This window comes from Alosa pseudoharengus, unplaced genomic scaffold, assembly GCF_046254945.1.
Source record: "Alosa pseudoharengus isolate Yale_2024_CS ecotype anadromous, Long Island Sound unplaced genomic scaffold, YU_APseudo_1.1 YU_APseudo_1.1_scf_14, whole genome shotgun sequence".
Taxonomy (NCBI): domain Eukaryota; kingdom Metazoa; phylum Chordata; class Actinopteri; order Clupeiformes; family Clupeidae; genus Alosa; species Alosa pseudoharengus.
Window position 1 is genome coordinate 36,938,507 of NW_027468609.1, and position 22,476 is coordinate 36,960,982.

The following is a 22,476-nucleotide window of genomic DNA, read 5'->3' on the forward strand; positions in this document are numbered from 1 at the left end:
CACAAGTAATAATATAATAATAATATATTATATATAAAAATAATTTCACACATTGGAAAATATTATTGCTGTATCAAACTGATCATTTTGAGGTTTTGCATGAAAATATCAGATTTTATGTGGTCCCACAGACCCCACTGTGAATATAAATGTTAATTATTTAGAGAAAGAGAAGAGAGAGAAAGAGAGAGAGAGATAGAGAAAGAGAAAGAAAGAAAGAGAGAAAGATAGAGGGAGTTTATAGCTCGCAATCTCAAGGAAAATAACACATTCTAAGACCTGACAGTGACAGATGCACAAAAGGTTCTTTTTTTGCTGAATGGTAGGTTCAAGAAACAATAGTTGAGGGGGATTATGTGGGTGATTTGTTCTATTTTTTATTACCTCAGGATAAGCCGCTGATGAAGAGCACCAGCGGGCTGCTGTATTTACATCAGACAATTCCGTCAGATTGCATCAAACCCTGGATGTGTAATACTCTGTACACTGAGGTTGCCATGCAAATGCAGGGGATTATGGGAACCTTGACTTTAGGATGGGGACGCCATTATACCATGCCATGTGCCATCATTATGGTGACATTAAATCACATAGCCAATTTCACATGTATCAATCCCAATAAACTTCCCAGTCTGCAATAAAAATCAAATTCTTCATAATATAGCCAAAAATATAATATATAAAACATCTCACATCAACATTTAATTTGCTAAAGATGTAAATTATTGTGTAATGATGGCAGAGGACAGCATTGAAAATTCCATTCATTCAAAACTCCATTCATTTTCCCATAGATTTTTTCTTACGAACCAGGAAGCGTTAAAATGCTACCGCTGAAAACTACAACCTTCAGGGTGGCTACCACACTCTATGGCCATTGACTTCAATCGGAACATGACAACGTAAACAAGCAAGATTGGTAACTATATTGTGATCAATTTTGAACCTATAATCACATTTAAACACTATAGGTCATATGTAAAAATATATATACATTTCATTTGAAAATCACACCTTATCTTTACAGCTCAAATTAAATGACAATAGCCTCATATTACGTAGGGCTACATACATGGGCTACAGATCATGTCCATTCACTGGGCAGATCTACAACAAGCTTGACAGAAAGACTTTACAATGGACTTTTAATCTACAACATAACAGAAAGTTTACTTTTTCTATTCCGTTTTCAATGGCAAACTCAAAACAGTGCCAAACCTACCACCAGTGGACAGACAAAGTATTACATGTGTACTGTTAAGACTCACCATAGAGAATGAATGGGGGAAATTAAGGAGGTTATAGTTTGACAGCTACTCTAACTTTTGTATCGAGTTGTGGTAGCGCAGTAATATAGAACGAAATGCAGTATGTTTGTGCTGGATTTTACAACGGCGTTCAGCGCGATTCAGCCAATCATAATCCAGGACCGGAACTATCCATTTTAGAAGCTGTTATCCAATATTGGACTTGCACTGGCATAAGCGTCACCACTGTTCCTTTCAGACATCCTCGCCTCTTCTCAGTTTCAGTTATAAGGCCCATAAGGCATGATCTTTTGGCAGCTCAGATGAGCACAGAACAACCCATGAAATACCAACTTCCACACTGACAAAAATAAGATCCACAAAAGAGAAAAAACAGGGTAATAAAACAAAAAAAATTACATTGCAAATATTTTGCTTCTTTGTCATGGCAGACTAACAAGCTGAAATGTGTGAATCTGTAAGCAATATAGATCCTGAGCATCAAGCAGAAACATTTTAGGTGTAAGCCATGTGTGCTTAGGTGTTCATATTATGGGTCCTTAGATCCACTTCACTGACTGTCCAGTCACTGGAGAACTGCTGACAGAAATCTATCCACCAGATGTACTGTGCCCAAGCCCTCTGCCTGCGTAGCTCAGCGAAATGGAGGACAGAGAAGAAAAAAAAACGTTCACACTTGCCAGCCTGACTTAGCCCTTTCATATCTTGGAACAATATCTCTTGCATCTTGGGATTAAAAAATTATTGAGGTCTCTGGAAAGGGTCAGGGTGACACTCTCCTTAAGACCAACTCGGAAAAAAGAGAACTGCCAACTAAGCTCCACAAGGAGATATAAAAATGCAAGGCATGTCTGCATTTCGTTTTTTCAGAGCTCAGAAAACATCTGCAGCCTTAGGCTGAGGAGCAAGTGAGTGGGAAAGAAGGGAGAAATGTAGGGGGCGGGGGGTATACAGCCAGTTTGACCCAACCACCTGGGAGACCTTCCTCCATGTACAGAGGACAAAGCCATCTGACTCTGCACCCCAGATTCCAAAGTCTACTGACATTTGTTAATCACCAACCGGTCTCTCTGCATCAGCAAGCTCTACCAGCAGTCACACCCTCTACTCAAACTGCCCGACAGCAGCTGCTCCTCTGAAAGAGGGCCTTTGAATAAGCCAACATTAAGCTGATTAGATGCACAGAGGTTTTGTCCTTATCCGTTGGACTACCATCTCTGGCCACAGGGAAATGTAGAGAAGGGAAATAGTGGGGGGTTGTGCACATATTACACTGTATATGTGGATTTACATTCATACATGTTCAAGAAGACAAACAATCAACCTCTGCAGATCTCTGCCCAAACAATAAAGACCATTTTCTTTGACTTTCAATACTCAGTTAAGAGTATAAAACGTTAGGATCATGCCTTTTAATAGAACCATAATATAATGTGATTTGTTTTTATGCATTTACAAGCTTTTACAAATCTTGGACACCACCCATAAAGACCTTTAATGCAACCATCTGTGGATACATTTTTAGTAATACATTTCTTATTAATTTCTAATTCTATTCTTCATTTGAATTCAGCACAGACTCCCTCTCAAACCACGCCTCAATATTGACATTTACATCACACCATAACACCACACCACATTATAGGCATTATTACTGTATATGGGTCATTCTGCATCAAATAAGACAGAATCCAGGAAAATGGTTGCTGCAGCATCTCAGATTACAGACCATTAAAAGTTTTTACTGCATTCCCATTGATTTAACATAAGGCGCTAGTGTTTTCTCTAAAAATGTTTTTTTAATAGAGAGAATGGAGAAATGAATTAAACTACATGTGGTTGCATTTGGTCATTTTTGGAAATCTGCATAGGACAGGAACCTGAAAATCTATATGGGAATAGTTCAATATTTTATAATTTTGTGTACGAGTCTCAATGTTGTACCATATGTCCTTAGATAAATACACTTGGTTATTTGCATGGTACCTCTGTTACGCTCTCTGCTCAAGCTCCCAGCCGAACATACTAACAGCTAGTTCATTTAAACTAGCTGTAGCAGTGTTACCACTGCATGGTATTTCTGAATTAATACTGACAACTACTCAAAATATCTTAATTTTATCCAACCCTCGTGCCCATTATAGACCTGCTTGGCAATGACTGTACTCGTTCATACCTCAAAAGCACAGTCAAGCACATGCTCAAGAGAGTTAGGGCAAATTTTGCTTTAGAGCAAGGATATACAATCTGCAAAGACTTCTATTCAGTTAACCAAACCACGTGGCTCAGCCCTGCACCCTCCCGGACCCTCGGTCACGCGTGCTAGCAATCAAGCTAAAAGCCCAAGCTACTAGCTCTCTCACTATCGCAACTCTTAAACGTCCCACATACTCGACGCACCCGACCTGTAGCGCGACAATGTGACGTCACATAAGCGCCGTAACCATTTATACTCGCCATGATACTCGCGCGTGGTGGTCGCTGTCACTCCCCGATGTGAGTCGCTACCCGATGTGAGTCACGCATGCTCAGATTGATAGGTTTTACGGCATAACGCCAAGGGATCCAACTGAAATCCATAAAATAATTCACTTTTCTGTTTCAAAAACGTTTTAGCTATCTAAGATTGTTTGATTGCTAACGTTAGCAAACGCCATTCAAGTGACAGCCTTTGTTGTGCTTGATTGCTTACTTACTTGCCAGCAGTGAACAAACTTCGTTATGTAGGTCAATTTTTATTGATATTACAGAAGTCTCTCGCTAGCAGGCTACTTCAGCCTCTAATCTAGAACTGACATTATTGATCATGCCGTGAAAATGTGATGCCTTACGCTAAATAATACATTACTGCTGTGTAGGCTAATGTCATTATTCTGTGGCTAACAGCACAGGTAGTCGCAAAGTAGCAAAGTGACGCATGCGCGACTCACATCCGGTAGCGACTCACATCGGGGAGTGACAGTCGCCATAGACATGGTGGTCGCGACACTAGTTGCAAAATTCTCCTGAACAGAGGTGTCGCTGTTGTGAAAATATTAACGCTAACTACGTTACACAGCAGAAGAAGCTGCAGTAAGAAACACTAGTAGCTAGCCTCTGTGATGGTACTTCAGACTTTGGTTGCTACTATTCACAACTACCATCATCATTATCATCTAGTTTCCAAGGTGTGTGCACAGGTAGATAGATAGATAGATAGATAGATAGATGATAGATAGATAGATAGATGGATATATAGATAGATAGATAGATAGATAGATAGATAGATAGATGGATATATAGATAGATACTTTAGTCATCCCGAGGGAAATTTTAATAATTTAAACAGTTTAGTTAGCTGGCTAGCTAGTTAGCAGTTGGCTGAGTTTGTGTTATTTCCTGAAGTGGAAAGAGATTTTGTTCAGGCCTTAATAGATATCCTTTGTTTGAAAATAAATCGTTTTTCTATTCTTTCCTCTTAATTCCATGTGTTGCAACTCTCGCTGGTAACTTTGTTAACTTATCCAGCAAACTATTAAAAATTCACGACTAACAAAACAATGCAACTCTCGCTTGCCCTCGAACTAGTCCATCTTCCTGTTTCCGCTTTGTCGCGCTCGTCTGAAAAAAAATGAGTGGTGCGCTACCTCGCGCTACCTGGGTTAAATCCTGGCTCGCCAGCAAGATCTACATAATTTTGACGTCACGTTGTCGCGCTACCGGTCGGGTGCGTCGAGTATTTAGCCTCATCCACATTATTTTGTTTTTGTTTGCAAACAGTTAAAAAATAAAATGATCCGTCATCCATTTTAGCGTATTTAGCTTTGTATGGGTCATGCGTTTGTGTTTTGCATCCACACTGCATTGTTTTCAAATATATCTTTGTCTAGAAGGAAACACAAACAAGTGAAAATGCTGTAGTACATAAGCCCGACCAGTAGATGGCAGTGTAGAGGTTTCACACAAATGCATGAAGAGCCTACAACATCCGCCGGCGCACTCGTGTCAGGCTATCATTGAAGGTACACTATGCACGATTTTCACCTTAATATAACCTTTATGAAGCCAATCTGATGGTAAACAAACTTGTAAATAAACGTTCAACTAGCATAGCCATACAGCACAACTGTAGCGAGTCACTAACAAGAGATAAAGCCATGCATATATAAAAAATAGCGGCTCGAAGACATCTCGCGAGAATCGTGAAACATTACTTTGTCAGTAGATAGCTCTTTGGAGATAGTTTTTGCCTGTTAATCCTTCTCCTTCACAACAAAAGCATTTTCATTGTGTACAAGGGGAACAAACCAAGAGAAATAGGCAATATACAACGACAGAGTAAAATATAAATATATCGCGACTCTATATTTTTTTATTTTTTTTCAAGATCAAGGTTTGTGACTGTTATAAATGTGGAAATGCTTTTATGTTTGGCATTATGTCTGGTTAAGCAAGTTACCCTGAGGAATTACCATTAGCTTGTCATGCTAGAAGTTGGCAACCCTGGCCTTGCAGTAATGTTAACGTAACCGGTATGCTTTTAGTTAGCTACTTTTTCTCTCTATTAATGTAATAGATTTCAAAACAAGCAGTCAAAAGTCTTAATTGAACTGAATCATGAATTGAAACATTAACATTTAAAATCAAGCACAAACAACATTGCTTAAAATGCAAAGCTCACAGAGGTTTGGTCTTTCAACTTTCCTTTGACAACTGTAATCTTTTCTGGTCCACAAGCAAGGAGAAACTCATTGGCTTTTATCTCACAGCAAATCCATTTCCAGGAAACATATGGCAGCAGAACTAGGTCAACCATTTACCAACTAGCATGAAGCATCTCCGAGAATACCAACAGAAGCCTTTTCAAATGAACAGATTGTTTAGCCTCATAGCCATTACAAGATAGGAGGAAATGTCAATGTCATATTTGTGGTCAAGTCAAATATGTCAAATTACCCTACAAAAGGCAACAGCAAAGCAAAGATTACTGGTGGGCATTTATGTCCCATTGTGTTCCCAGTTCAGGAATAATTGTCTATTCAATTTAATCTGTTTCAAAAACACCTGTATTTGTTTGTCACAATATTCATATTTGGTAAGTAAATAACAAACCCTGCTAGAAAAGATGGAGACACACAGAACATTCAGTTTTCAGGGATCCAGTAATCAGTAACTGGGTGATGCAATTGCCAGAAAACCTGATTTGTCTCACATGAAATACATTTTGACAGACTGGACCTTCATAAAAATATAGCCAAGGAAATGTGTTTACATAAATAAAGAAAAAATAGTCCATTTCAAAATAATCTAAGGTCTGGTTCTGATATTCTTCCCTGCCAAGCAAGAATCTCCTTTAAAAAACTATTGCAATAGCGGGGACATTGTTAATCCTTCAGTGAAATGATAATTTGCTGTTTGATGTCTGGAATTCCTTATACTGCAAGGTCAGAACATGCTCTTAGCAGATGGCAACCTGAAATCACCCAGAGAGCCTACTTAACACTGTCCCATGGCTTTCTTCATAGTCCTCCTAACCACTTGGATTCCTGCTTAGAATACTTATTAATTTTAGGGACACTATGGATTTACTTTGGATTTTCTTTTGTCTCCATGTTAAGGACCTAAACAACTGACCTACAGACCTCATCAAATACGGTGTAAACATGAAAAAAGATGAGAAGAGACAACAATTCTTCCATCCTCAAAATAAAAAAATGATATCCATTACCAGCCACATCTTTTTAAAATACTACCTCTACTACATCTAGAGACACTGAAATTCACTCCAGAAAGACGGTGGAGAAACTTTCAACATTACATGTAGAAGGCCAGATTGCTCAAACTGTTTCAGTGGAGTCCCCTCACTTGGCTGCTCCCTCTGGTCTGACAGAATTATCTTCTGCGTCGCCACAGCAGAGGCTGTGCAGAGGCTGTAGCTACACAGAGGACTCCATTTTACTCACAGCCACACTGCAGCGTCAGTCAGAGCAGGCAGTCATTGGTCATCCACCATTTTGTGCTCCTCAAGGCCAAGGCAATGAAGTATTTTTTCACCCTCCACCCATTTTCACCCCATGTTATCTCATTACACAGACAGGAATCTAGTTCAGAGCAATGACCTATGCAAGTTCCCTTACTTGTTCTCTGCTTCCCATCTTTTTTATGGTTGCTACTACCAAAAGAACAGTCCCAGTTGAGGGCCACTATCCAGCCATGACCTTAGAAATTGTCCACAAGCTGCCTGAGAAGATCTTGAAAATCTGCTTTACAGGCTACTGGAGAGACCAATTTGAACCTTCTTTTGAAGTTTGAACCATAGATAGCTATACCAAGGCAAACCGGCATACATTCTGTTATCCAATAAGTAAGTAGAGCAATCACCTAAATGCTCATCAAAACGTATTTAGCTCTTAGGCCTCCGAGAATGATCACTTTTATTTTTGAGAGAGAGAAGGTTGGCATTCCTATGAGTTCTAAAAGTAGGCTACATTCCTTTGGGTGTGGTGAAAACATTCTTTTTCATCATCTAGCTCGATCAGAACATGACACTATTCATGCTACAAAAGCAAACAAAACATCACAAAAGAATAACAAATGTGAGTTAAGCATAGCCAAATGGATGCACTCAAGAAAATGTACAATTGCAACTATAACGTCAGTTATGAAAGGGATTAACTCTGGTAGCCCTGGTTCAAAAGGCCATTTTTCAAAGACGATTGAGAGGCAATTGAGATCTACAATCTTATTTTTTCACATTAGAATTAACGTTATCGTTTAAACATCTGTTCTTATGAACCGGATATCGGAGCCGGATCTTGAATTTCCCCTTGGGGATCAATAAAGTATCTATCTATCTGTCTATCTATCATAAATTTAAATGTGAACGTTCTCCAAATTGCTTGTTTTGTGTGTGTGATTAGTTGTAAGGTCACAGATATGGAAAGAGACCGTAATATTAAAATTTAACTTCATTTATTGGTATTGAAGCCAACAACTTTGGCTGTAGGCAGATGGCTCCCTACAGCTTTGGAAAAGGTTTTTCATCATGCAACATCAAAAGATGTTAACACTAGGTCTGTGATCAGGTAAAGTAAGCTAAGTACAACTGAAATCCCCCAAAAAACAGTTAGGTTACTGTTACTGAGGTCAGCAATGGCCTATATTCTGACATAAGATGATACAAGATGATAAGCAAAATAGACATCAGCAGTGCCACCATGGTTATCCAGGTTAAAGAAATTTGAATGAATTAATTTAGATCTATTTTAGACTGTATTATAGCCAGCCAAATAAATATAGCCTCAGCTGATAACTGGCTTTGACCTATTGAGTGGACTTCATCAGGCAAACATACAAAGGTGAAAGTTGAATGTTTCAAGAGCAACATAATATTAAAGGAACAAATTAGGTTATATGCTTTTGGCAGTCAGTACAGACGTATGTTCAAACCTACAAACATTGGCAACGAACTTGAGGTTGATATGAACAAGACACCAACACATTCAAACCGTGGCCTATTCCATAAGATATATTCACTACTTGACCAATTCATGTCACATCACTGTTAAAAGCTTTAATTGGTCATGATATTCAATGTAAATCCAGATGTAAATGTCATTACATTAATATGGTTCCATTTTTTTCTGACGAGTGTTAACATGAGTTTCTACTAATACATACAAGTTAGTGTGTTACTCTAAAAATGTAATTATTTGCCCATCCTCTGCCATGTGACCAGGGGCAGCAACAGGTTCCACAAAATTCAATTGTGGCTATAATATAGCAGATATACTAGAGCAAAGGAATTTGACTAGTGATATGCTGATCTGAGGGACTTGGTAAAAGGGTGCCTGAGGATAACACAGGTCTGTGCCTTCTTAATTTCCAGTCTGTGCAGTGTGTAGTGTGTAGCAGTAATGTCACAAAACTTTCCTAAAAACTATATTTAAAAATGAAATAAATATTTACATTAGAGTTGACAAAGTCGGGGAAATAAAATGCACTTGATCTGAAAATTAACTTTTTTATCTCTTTTTGAAAGATAAGCCAAACCACCTCTTACTGTGACACCACTTGTAGAAAGATGAGAAACCCATTAATATTAACTTACTGGGGAGAACTTCTTCCACGTTCTTAAATATTTAATCTACCTTGGACAGAGACTTGGCTAATGCTGTGTTACAGAGAAGTAGGATCTCCCCTAGAAAGACCACTCCTGTTCCCCTCTCAAAGACAGCCTTGTCCTGCTCTAGTTCACTGGCAGAGGAACAAGCACCTCCAAAAGTTTCTAGTTCTGAGCCTGTTTTACATGCCCTTTGTAGACAAGTTGGAAATGTCATTAAAACTGTATTTAATGACAAAGCTGATTCCTCATCATAATATATACAATGGGAATGTAAGAAGCAAATGCAAAGCTCTATCTTATGAATATAAGGACATGCATACAGTTAAGCAGACAAAAGGAGACAGACCAGAACAACCCCATTTGATGTCATCACCCAATGCCATGTGCAAAAGTGCAGCAAGTTAAAGGCTCAGTCAGGGATTTTACATGATTTCTAGTCCATAACATTTTTTGTCACATTCAGCAATCATCTCCTCACGACCGCTAGCTGCCCATTCCATGATTACACTGTAAAAAAAAAAGTCTCTAAAGGCAGTCCAGGCTCCGAAAACTGGACACAAACAAAGCGGCAGCCTGCCCCAAAACAAAAACGAAACCCTGCGTGGAATTTCTGTAGGAATACTGAAGGTTAGGTACCTCTCGTGTTTTGTTTGGTCCTTGGTTAAAATATAATGTACATTTTGTTGCGTCTGCTAATGAATGTAAACATAAACTTAAAGGAACCGTATGTAAGATTTTGGCCAAAACTTGTACTGCAATCACTTTTCAAATTACTGTAGAGCGGTGTATCCCCTCCCCCCTGATTAGCAGAGTTGGCAACCTGGATGCCGAAACACTACTGACTTCGTGATTAGTAGATAGGTGGAGGGTGGCAGTGATATAATTATTTGAAATGAACATGATTTCTTAATGTCTAGTGACATATCAGGGCCATTTTATGATTAATTAAAATACATTTCTTACATACGGTTCCTTTAAACAAAAAAACAAATGCGACTTCCTGCGAAATCCCTGACTTTAATATGGGATTCTATTAAATGTTATCTAGTTTTTAAGAACAAAGTTCTGCTTAGAAGGAATAGTTTGTCAAGATAACAATCTGAATGAATGTTGTACATTAATGTAATCCATGTTGATAGTTGTCTTTTGCAAAACAATAATGGGCAGCTTCTCATAAGCAGCAGACACTTAAGTATAACAACTGTGTATTTCTGTTTTATTCATTTACACTGTTTTTCTTTGTGTCAACATAAATAATCAGTAGATCATAGTTTGTGAAAATGTATCTGTAAAACACAAACCGATGATACAGGATCTTTCATTTTACTAATGCACCTGTTGAGCAGAACAGGTGCTCCATTTTGTATAGGAGATAGGGACTGTGTGAGGTCTTATTGATCAATGTTAATTGTACAGTTACATTTTGAACTCATATTTCTGAAAATACTGATTTTGTTTCCTTTAATTCAAAAGTAAACTCCAGCCTTTTTCAACCTGGGGGGTATTCCAAGTATGTGGTTAAGAGACAAACCTTCTAATGGTAAACCTCAGAAAAGCTGTATGGCTTCATTCTCCAAACAAAACAATGCCATAGGGCTCTTGTTGCAGGAGATTTACTACTCGGAGTTAACTTACCAGGTTTGTCACTACCCCCCTGGGCCCCATTTATAGATTGTTTCTATATCTACATTTTCAACTAAATTGGTCAAATATTCAGTTACAATGCTTAAACCTTCCGGCTCGAAAGGCTGTACAATAAGCTAATTGGGCATGGGGGAAACATCAAAGTATACCTCATGTTTTGCCACCAACTAGGCTTAAAATACTGCCTTGGTCACATGAAGATCCCTATCAACATAACAACCTCTCTGTCTACCTCTATCAAATGCCTTACCTCCATCTTCTTCCGGGTCTCTGACCTATAGAATTAAGTCCCTGTCCGTCCCTCTACATTACATTAAAAAGCTGCAGATACGGTAGATAATAAATAAAAACTGTTAAAATATTTTGTAAGTGTAGAGCAACAACGTTTCAGAATAAAATAAAATCTCTTTAAAAATATGTTCAACCTTTATTGAGACATCGACATAAAACTTTAAACGTGCACAAGGGAGCAATGAAATTGAATTTAAACCTTTTGCATGTTTAAGCCTACTGTATGTACTTGATTGGGGGTGTGGGGGGTGATTGGAGCATTTTAAAATGCATTTTGTGGGAAACCAAACAAGTGAGCTTAAGTAGTGAAATTCTACAGCACACCTGAGAGATACAAAAGATGAAGAATACACAAATAATACATGTGATTATATGATATATTCTATTATATTATAATATATTAGTACACCCCTTGTGTTATTTCTTTCCTTTTTGACTTCTTCTGTATAAAACAAATCAAGAATATCAAAGGTTGACCACCTTTCAAGGAAGTAGACAACAGTATTTACAACATATTATTTGAATCAAACTCAGATTGTCAGAGAGAGTGCCGTTGCAGCATTTCCCATGAGCAACTTGCCTCACTTTGTGAATGAAGCTATTGGAGCATTGCAGTAGGGTATTGTGTGTGGATAGTCCCAGGTACAGCACAGGGCACCACCACCTTCAACTTCCCTTCTCCGCTTTTGTGTCAAGATGTCCATTATAGCAATTTCCATTCAACACTCCATCAAGATGGATGCTTTCATTTTATCATAAAAAAAACTTTCCCCAACAGGCAGGACAATGGACCAAGTGAAGGTCCTGGTTCTTGCATTAGGCTACTATGTCCCTCCAAAAGGGAGAATTCTACCTTGAAACAGAAATTGCAACACTAAACATGTGTGTCTTCAAGTGAATTAATGACCCTAAAGATTGGTGTTTACAATTTAATACACATATTCACATGTTTGCAATATCAGCCAGTTATAACCATTAGTGTTACTTTCATTGTGGCCCATAATTTGAGAACAGTGTGAAGTGATTAGACTTATTACTGAATACAATCATTCCAGACCATCCTTTTCTGTTCTGGTAAGAATTTGGCTTACATTGTACTAGATAGATAGATTATATATACTTTTTTGATCCCTAGGGGAAATTCAAGACTGGCCTGCATACTCAAAGTTAGTACTTTTAAAACTCCGTCCTTAGGTGACAATCGCACCTCCTTTATACATTATTACATATAGGCTAATTCAAGACTACCAATGTAATAAGTATATTTACAAAGGAATAATGTGGTGTGGAAAACAGTGTAAGACTGATTATCATATGCAGCCTTGTTAGCTTAGGGTTGCAAACATTTGGCAACTACTGCACATAACAATATACATAATCATGGCTTGCAGGCACAACTGATGTGTCTTAAATTTGTTAATGCAGGTGCAGCCATTAGACAACATTCAATACAAACAGTACATGCCAACCTTTCAGCATTTTATACACAAAAGCCCATTTTCTTTACTTATGGGATACGGTAGGCCTACACTATAGGCCCTATCTATGTCCAAATACTGTTTTAAGACAGTTTATAATACATTTACAACACTACCAGAAGTCCAGACAAAACTTGCCAGAAGATTGAGGCTTACATTTTGTCACTGAAAGGTCAAATATGACATTGACATGTGAAATACTAAAACACTACAGTAAAATGCAATATGAAAATATCTACTGGCTGTTAAGTGATTCAATAACTTGATGCTGAAACAAATGCAATCACATTGGGGAAACAATTCACATGTAATTTTAGTAACCAAAGGTATTTCAACCCAACTCGCCCAAATGTATTATGGTATTCAACCAATGCAATAATGGAATTGTCCCATTCATTCATCATAAAATGAGTAAACAATGAACCTTCTTCAATTTCATTTTTTTACTTTGCAGTTACTGTAATGTGCCAAAGCAAGTCTCTATGATATCTGCCATTAGTGCCCTCATCTGAGGATGAGGAACATTAAGAAAGTCACTATAGTAACCTGAAATATGTTGTGGTGTAGGCTACTCCAAATCCTTGAATACCAAACATGGTGTTAAATCCCTACTTCCCTGTTTCCACACTGGACATTTCAAATTAAGTCAACACTGACTTCCAGCTGATCAAGTTTCCAGGCAATTTAAAAATGAATAATTTCTGTTAAGTAATGTCATCCATGTTTTTTGAAAATATGAAAATACAGCTACTGGAAAGGAAAATATTTGACAGCACTTCAACTAAACACACTAAAGAACTACTGTTGGAAACGTTCAGAATGGACAGGGTAGGACACAGCCTTTAAAGAAAAGTAACATCAAACAGAACCTGGAGAACGACTATAAGTCCAGAAAATTAACATAATTAAATGAAACAGCAGAATAGGTCAGTGCCCTCATGGAGGAGTTGCATTACATTCAAACTGATAGGAGTGTGCCTAAAGGTCCTTCACTCATTGAGAACTTAACATTCAGGGTAAATTTTAAACTTTGATTGCTGCACAGCTAAAATAAACACAATCAAGCAATGCCGCCACAAGAAGGACAACCCTGACCACAAGAGACCTGTTTGGCTTGACAGGCAAGCGCGGCACCATTTTAAATGCTCCTAGCTTAGAGTTGTCGCAGAGTGTCTAGCGCTGTCTCCCTGTCAGCAAGATTCCACAGTGGCTGGAGTTGCAGAAACAAGCAAGCTCATGCAAACACACTGCAAGGGAGGAGGAATCTGGCATTTCCCCATGAGGTGACCTTAAGCAAAATGTCTAGCCTATAAAGTACACTACATTGACAAAAGTACATGTACAAAAAAAGACACTAGACACTAGGCCTACTATGTTTTACTGCGTTTTAATAGCAACAGTATAGGCTAGTTGTCGCTTAGCCGGAGTCTTCATTCAATGTATCTTAATGGATTTGACATAGGCCATTCTACGTTTAAAAAACCAAATACATTTTTTATAATTTCAGTAGACTACTGTTAGTTAAAATAAAGGTCGGTGAGCATGCCATTTGTGAAATAGACATTGACAGTAAAACCTTTTTAGACTAAACAAAATCTATTTTTAGCTGCGTGTTTAAATGCGCAAAAGACAGAGGAACTTGAAAACTTCTTCCTGGAGTTAACCTTGTTGGTAAGTGGGGGCCACTAGTAGAACATTAACAACCTGCCGACTTTCTCAAGGCGTTATTTACTACAGAATTCCCACCTCCATGTTCCGCTAATCATCTGTCTGTGTCAGAGTCTTCCAATCCGACAGTCCATCGAGCCCTAACACCCCCCGTGTTCCACAAGAAGAGTTAAGAAAATGTGGCTTTCTGAGAGAATGAAAGAATACCAAACTATTTCAAAATACAACACCGTGTTTTCCCCCGCAAAATGAATGCTAAATTCAAATAGGCAGCTCCAGTAGCAGCTGTGGGCTATATAAAAGGCAGCTTTCACTCTCTAGTCATGCAGATCTTCCGAATAGCCGGTGCAAACCACGCTAGAAGAGTCCACCTTTGTTCCTGCGTAGCCAACGAGATCTAGTCTGCCTCCTGGCTCGTTCCTGTGAGACTATCTGCCTTCCTCCATTTTATGGTGAAGCCCACAATGACATACCTGACTTCAGAGCACTGACAGCACAGTCGCGCATGCACACACACACACACACACACACACACACACACACACACACACACACACACACACACACACACATTCAACAGCGATGGCAAGTGGGAGCAAAGGGGGGAAGAATACAATAAGTGACTTGGAAAATAACTCGCGTGTCCCCTATGTTAAGGTGCCTATAACCCCACAAAGCATAGCAAAGCCCATCAAACTAGATTTTAACAAAGCACAGGGAGTAAAAACTGTTAGGTTTTTTCCCTATGGGTCTGGACGTGGACCAGAGGCTATGCCAGCCAGACCGTCGCTAATGGAGGCTCAGCTCCCATAGCTCTAGCGCTAGTGGAGAGCAAGCCGTGCAATGGCTTCTTCTCCAAGCGAGCACAGCCTACCAGCAAGAGGGTCGAGAGCTAAATCCATGATCAGACCAGCCAAAAGATTGCTCTTAAATGGTAATTGGTGTTAACAAACTCAATATAAACCCTTACAGGTTCATTTCCGAGTCCCAGTCCACTAACAACAGAACGAGATGTCTAGATAGCCTAGAAATGGAAGGTCGGTAGAGTATTTAAGAACACAGCCGAGTTGACTTGGTAGCCTATATTTGGGTGGCAGTTTCAGGACATTTTCTCAATCGCTCTCATAGTCACACCCGACCGGTTGGTTCTACAACTAAGAGAAAACGAGAAAAAGCTGTTTCCAGGTCATTCACGCGGCGCTCTCCAAATTATTATGTCTAGCTTTGACTACGATGTTGCTTCTGGACCATTAACCAAGCTGTGGTCTTCATGTTCAAGGAAATCGGTTTTACTCACGGGTTCGTCCAGAAAAACGACCTTCTTAAAAGTTGTTCCGTGTCTCATGCGTGTGCCCGGTCTAGTGGATGATCGCCATCTTTCCTGCTTCTCTTGTGCTGCAGCTGCAGATGACCTGAGATCCGTCTGTCTCTGAATAATGAGCAACCACAGAGACAAGGAAGACAATCTGCAAAGCAGGCAACACAAAGAAGTTTTGGAGACTAGCAAGCACCAGAGGGTGCACAAGAGTTTACGATGAGACGACAGCGCAGCAGGATGGTCAGCGTGGTATGTCTCCCAAAAGCCACTCATTCTTGATTGAGGGAAATTTACCAGCGTAGCTATGGAACTGAATCAGGCGGACTGGATAATGCTAGATATGGCATATTATCCATACGTCTACGTCATTTTGGGGTTATTTTGAGTTCAGTAGGCCTACCTAGTCAAACAACGCCTGTGTGATTGAAACACCATAGAAATTGTCCTGGTAGAATTCAGCCTGATGGCACCAAAACTGAACAGACCTGCTCATCAGCCTAAACATGTAGGCTTAGCATGTATTACAGACCTGTAGGCCTAATGGCTGTAACCTTCCACATGACGTTTGTCACATTAGCTTAATTGTCATGAAGTGTCACAATGTTGACTTTTCCCTTTCAACAACCCACCCAAAAACCTACCATAAACAGGGTTAAATATTGGTGAGGATCCAGTTCTGGCAAGCAGGCAATTGGCTGGACTGTTTGGAAGCAATTTGAGGCTTGTTCTTTTAACCTAGAGTAGGCCTAATCAAACTCATTTTGATGCCATTCTGATGACATTAGTAATGAGTGCTCGAGCATGGCATTTTCCTCAGTTTTAGACACATTTGGGACCCTCTCAGAGCTAACTGGGTAGGCTACAGTACATTGCAAGTTGATATTTTATGGGAAATATTTTTTATACATTGTGTTCCTTTAATATACAGTCCATGATGCCAAACCTATAGGCATATCCTAAATTATTGAGATTTTCACTGAACATTTCAAAGCTACAAAAAATGAAATGCTCAGAACAATAAGAGAATTAATACTAACTTCAGTAGCTTCAACAACCATCACTTAGGCTACTGCTAGGCTTCTAAGCCAATTAAATCTGTGCATTCTGATGAAGTCGGTCAGCGAAGTTGCTATGGTGATTAGACTCACTGACAGCTTAAAGTGCATATAGGGGTTGACATGAGTGTGCAACACTTTTTTTTCTGTCACTTGCCCAAGCACACGGGTGTCAATTTTTTTTACTGACAAGCATTCGATAAACAATATTTTAGAATTTTAATCTACAAGGTGGCAGTGTAGGGTTCTGCGGTGGGGCGCAGGATTGTTCTGGAAACAATGGAATCTAATGTAATACACATTTTATTTCACATGATGCCTTGCTCAAAGAGAAGAAAGCTGGACAGCAAGAATGGAGCTTTTAGTAACGATTGGACCGATTCTCAGGCTTTCTGATATGTTCTGAGACTGTAGCGATTATCAAAAGCGCCACTATGAGATAGCACACAATTTTTGAGAAACCATACCCACTTAACAGTGAACTGAGGGCACAGCAAATGTACGACCAAAGAGGGCAATATGATCGACCCATAAGAATCTTGACATAATCATTCACTTCACATTCGTAGCCCAACAATGTGCTAATGAATATTCCCTGAATGTTTCCTGGATTTTGGGTCAGCATTTAAACACATTTAAAGTTGCTGATGGTGGAACCCTCAGCTGCAGAATATCCCTCTACTTGTCTCAAGTTCAATTCAAGTTCAACTTATCTTAAAATGTTTTTTTTTCTTCTCAATTTATTCTTATCTCGCCTTATTCTCCTTATCTCACCTGTTTTTCAAAACGGGTGAGATCTCATAATTCTGCTTGTAGACCTATACTTATTTGATTTGTCTGTTGTTAACTAAATTAAACTTTGATACAACAAGCCTTCTTCAACATACACCAATCAGCCATAACATTATGACCACTGATAGGTGAAGTGAATAACATTGATTATCTCGTTATCATGCGTGTGTAAGGATTTGAGCGACTTTAACTCATTGAGTGCCAAAAACGTAATATTACGTTTTTCCTTCCCATGCGTTGAGTGCCAAAAACGTAATATTAAGTTTTTAGCTTTTCTTTTAAATTACGAAACTAGACACTCTAACACACCTTATATGTGATTTTGGGAACTCTGTGATGAATGGAAATGAAATATATGACGATCGAAAACTCATGAAAACGCACAATCTGGACATTTTATCTGGACATTTTATCATAACTCTGTTGCCGCTTTGGGTCGAATCAGTGACACATGCACATCAGGTCAAAACCAGGCCATTTTCGTGGGTCTATCACTAGGTGGCAGTCTCGCCAGGTCTCGCTGATCACTTCCCGGAAAGTTTACACAAGTAAGTAACAGGCAACACTTCATATTTCATGAAAGACGTTATATCTCCATTTCTAGAAAAAAACAGCGATTTTGATGAAAACTAGCCACTGTTTAGCTTGGGATTTCTCAGGAACAGAGGCGTGTAGAAATACATGGTTTGCACCCACCGAGAGCTTAAAGTCTCACCTTTTAATCGAGCCATTGTATGTGTTCATAGCTATAACACAGAATATGCTGTGGCTGTACACAAATCATCAACAATGGTCTAGATTGCTGGCACTCTAGGACAAAGCTCCCGAAAACAGCTTGGCATTCAATGAGTTAACAAGGGCCAAATTGTGATGGCTGGATGCCATCTTTAAATCAAGCAGGTTGTTCCCGGTCTGCAATGGTCAGTACCTATCAAAAGTGGTCCAAAGAAGGAAAAGCGGCGAACCAGCAAGAGGGTCATGGGCGGCCAAGGCTCACTGATGCACGTGAGGAGTGAAGGCCGGCCCATGTGGTCCGATCCAACAGACGTGGATGGCCGGGTGCATGTGCGCCGCTTCACATGGCACCAGGATGCACTATTGGAAGAGGGCAAGCTGGCGGAGGCAATGTGATGCTTTGGGCAGTGTGATGCTGAGAAATCTTGGGTCCTGCCATTCATGTGGATGACCACCTATCTAAAAATTCGCAGACCTTGTGCATCCCTTCATGGAAATAGTATTCCCTGATGACAGTGGCCTCTTTCAGCAGGATAATGTGCCTGGCCACTAAGCGAAAATGGTTCAGAAATGGTTTGAGGAACATAACAACAACAAGTTCAAGGTGTTGACCTGGCCTTGAAAGTAATTGTGGTGAATAATTACTTAATATTGATCTTAGACTGGCGAACTTCAGGAAAAACTCAGGAATCAGGTTTATTCTGTTACAAGCTGAGAGAGAGTAGTCTATGGTCTATGTAGGCCTAGCCCAGGCCTGAAAGGCCTAGGTTGCCCTGTAGCCAACTTATCCTCTCTTTCGCTACATCCTTAGTCCAAGTCTAGAAATCAAAATCTCATTTCAGTTTAGTTACTTTTAAATGCTTTAAACAAAGAACAAAATGGCGCCAAGAACAATCCCACATGATTGGTTCTCCAGTTGGCATCAGACACACCTACTCACACCCACTTCACACCTATCTGAATAGCATGAGGAGAGATATCATATATATATATCAGAAATATCACTTATAGAATGTTCCAAACATTCTCACAATCACATCATTAAAATCCTTGTAATGAGACTATCAGAATGATACCAAACATGAATACATTTACATTTCATGACACATGGATACATTATATCAAGGTAGCATCCTTTGTCTTGTGTACCTGATAGTCCTTAACCAGCACATTAGCATTCCATTGGGGGAGGGGAGGGTGTCTTTGTTTAAACCAAGGAAGGTTACATGGCTAACTAAAAGCAGTCTTGAAGTTAAATTATTATCCATTTTAACCATAAATTTATTGCTATCAGCCTCCAAATCCCTCAGGTCTCAATCCAATCAAGCATCTTTAGAATGTGCTGGACAAATAAGTTTGATCCATGGAGGCCCTACATCGCAACTTACAGGACTTAAAAGATCTTCTGTTAACGTCTTGGTGTCAGATACCACAGCACCTTCAGAGGTCTTGTGGAGTCCATATCGACGGGTCAGGGCTGTTTTGGTGGCCACCTGCACAATATTAGGCTGGGGGTCATAATGTTATGGCAGGTGATCATACTGGTATGTACTTACAGCAAATCTAAACACTGTGACATTTGTGCTTAGTCTATGCAAGTTTCTAATGCTTGGTAGGAATATGTTTATGAAGGTATATTGGGTGCAAAATTGGCGAGCACATTTTCTGCAGATTTTGCATGTGCACACTAAAGTCATAAATGTGTAACAGTAAAGTTGAAGTTGTACATATTTTTTTTATCACAAAATAGGGGCTACGGGTTCACAAATCCTTTTTACAGGTACACAAATCCTATCCTGTGAGTCACAACATTCAAGAGTCATGCACTCGACACTTTTGCTCCAATCGTTGCAGCGCAGTTGGTGCGAAACACATTTGCACATCCGTGTTTCATAATCTGAGAACATGCACAACATTCGTGCATTTGTAAACCCAAATGTGAACTAATGCATCCGAAGTTGTGCATCAGAAATAATTTCTCATTAATAAAATTCTACAGATCGCTTTGATTTTCTTGCACGACTACAAGTCAATTGATACAAGTGCTCGAATCTGCTTCTACGAAGAAATAAATTCCTTCAGGGTCTGAACAGCAGACTTTACAAGTCTAAAAAATCATTTTGGTTCTCATTTTCAGAGCACCCAAACACCTTGTGGGAACATACAAAGATTTTTAAATATTTTTTTCTTTATTCTCCATGATCTTTTCTTTTCAAAAACACCAATTTGACTTGTATTATGCAAATCTTTCTTTTTCACTTTCCACCCTGAACATGGGCAAAATGCACCACCAATTGACATCAATATGTTTTGTATAGAGCTACCACAGGTTACTCTATACAACCACAGGTGGCAGTGTGGTGACTATATAAAACATATTGATGTCAATGGGGCATTTTGCCCATGTTCAGGGTGGAAAATAAAAAAGAAAGATTTGCATAAGACAAGTCAAATTGGTGTTTTCAAAAAGAAGGGATCATGGAGAATAAAGAAAAAAATATTTAAAAAATCTTTGTATATTCCCACATGGTGTTTGGGTGCTCTGCTGTTCAGACCCTGAAGGGATTTGTTTTCTGTTCATTGCTTTTTGTGAGAGTGTTTCTACTTATCTCAGTAAGGAAAATAAATCAAGAGCCTATGTTGAGTACAAATATGTCTTCTGAAGGCTTAAACAGAGCCCAGCCAAAAACTCCAATAAAATTTGTATCAACTTTGAGGGACAGCTATGACCATGCAGGATTATCCAGACCAAACGTGACGTTTTGCTACATACTATTCCTATTTATGTACCAGCATGCAAAATTTGAGGTGTTCTCAACATGGTTTAGTTCTTGCGCTGTGGGCTTGTGAACTTTGACAAAAAAAAGAGGCCGAACAAAATCGACACCCCCCTCCCCCTGTAAAACTGGCTGTATCTTGGAAAGTATTGATCTTAGATAAGAGTAATTTTACAGTGTGTCTCCTGGGTAACATAGGTACACCTGGTAATTTTTTCAGAATTTTTTGAGACCTACATGTAAGTGCGTGGGCCCTGGTTGAACTGACGGGCAATGACCCATTACATACCCATCTGAGTCATCTAACAAATAAGAACAAAGTCCATGTATTTCATATTTTATAGAGATGTATGGATGACAAGTAATGATAGTGACTTTTTTGAAAGAGTTTAAAATGGCTCTGAAACACTCTTTCAATGACATAGCAACAATGGTGTGAAAGGAAGAGGACATCCTGCATGGAAGTGTGGGAGTCTGAAGAAAAGAGAGGTGTGTGTGTTTGAGTGTAAGTTAAGTGGAACCAATTTTACCCTGAGCAAGTAGTATTTCCTCATAAGTCAGACCATTGTTGATATTGAGATATCTTTACAACAATTTGTAAAGCATCGATATTTATTGTTCCACAAACACAATGCTGTTTGATCTGTGAGAGAAGACGTATCCTTTCAAATTAAATACACAACTGGCTAGTGAGATGCAACATGTGAATCAGCATGGCACTTTGACGACATGGATTGTCAGATAGCAAGAATCCTAATCACTAAGGTGATCTGATTTAGCTGCTGAGAATCAACATTTGAAGGAACTACTAATTACATCAGACATCAAATCGATAATGGCTCACATTTATAAAAGACTTAACAAAAACACAAATGTGTTCTCACTCCCCCCCCCCCCCCCCCCACACACACACACACCACAATAGGTAGAAGATTTCAAGGGTGTGCGCCGGGTGCTAGAGTTTATCATGCTGTTACAGCATATGGCCTGTGCAGCAAATCTGATTAATTTGGGAGGAACGGGACAGACTGCACCAGGAAAACCCAGCCGTTTCCATGTTCCTCTCTGCCAGACCTTCCTCCAGAGTTGCTAAAAACAGACAAATAGACGTCAGGGACTCAGATGTTCCCACTGTGGACAGAGAGGAGGGGAGATGTACAATTTAAAGCATGAAGATGGACCAAATGCTAGCCGAAAAATAATGTCTTTCATGGGTTGACTTACAACCTTTTGACTTGAGTGACTCTTTTTCATATCTGAATAATTATTGAAAAAAAATTGTCTTGTGGAGCTAAACATCATGGAACTCTGTTATAAATTCATCAGAGGTCTGCTCTTCTAAAGTG

General features: G+C 39.2%; 1 protein-coding gene across 2 annotated transcripts in view; it reads right to left on the bottom strand.

The window, feature by feature from the left end:
- znf462 (zinc finger protein 462) overlaps positions 1-15,918 on the bottom strand; it is a 40,624-nt gene extending 24,706 nt beyond the window's left edge. For both annotated transcript variants that reach the window (XM_076284882.1, XM_076284881.1), the window contains exon 1: positions 15,751-15,918. The gene's annotated coding sequence lies outside the window, so the exon portion shown is untranslated. The remainder of the gene's footprint in view (positions 1-15,750) is intronic.
- Between the last annotated feature and the right edge of the window lie 6,558 nt (positions 15,919-22,476).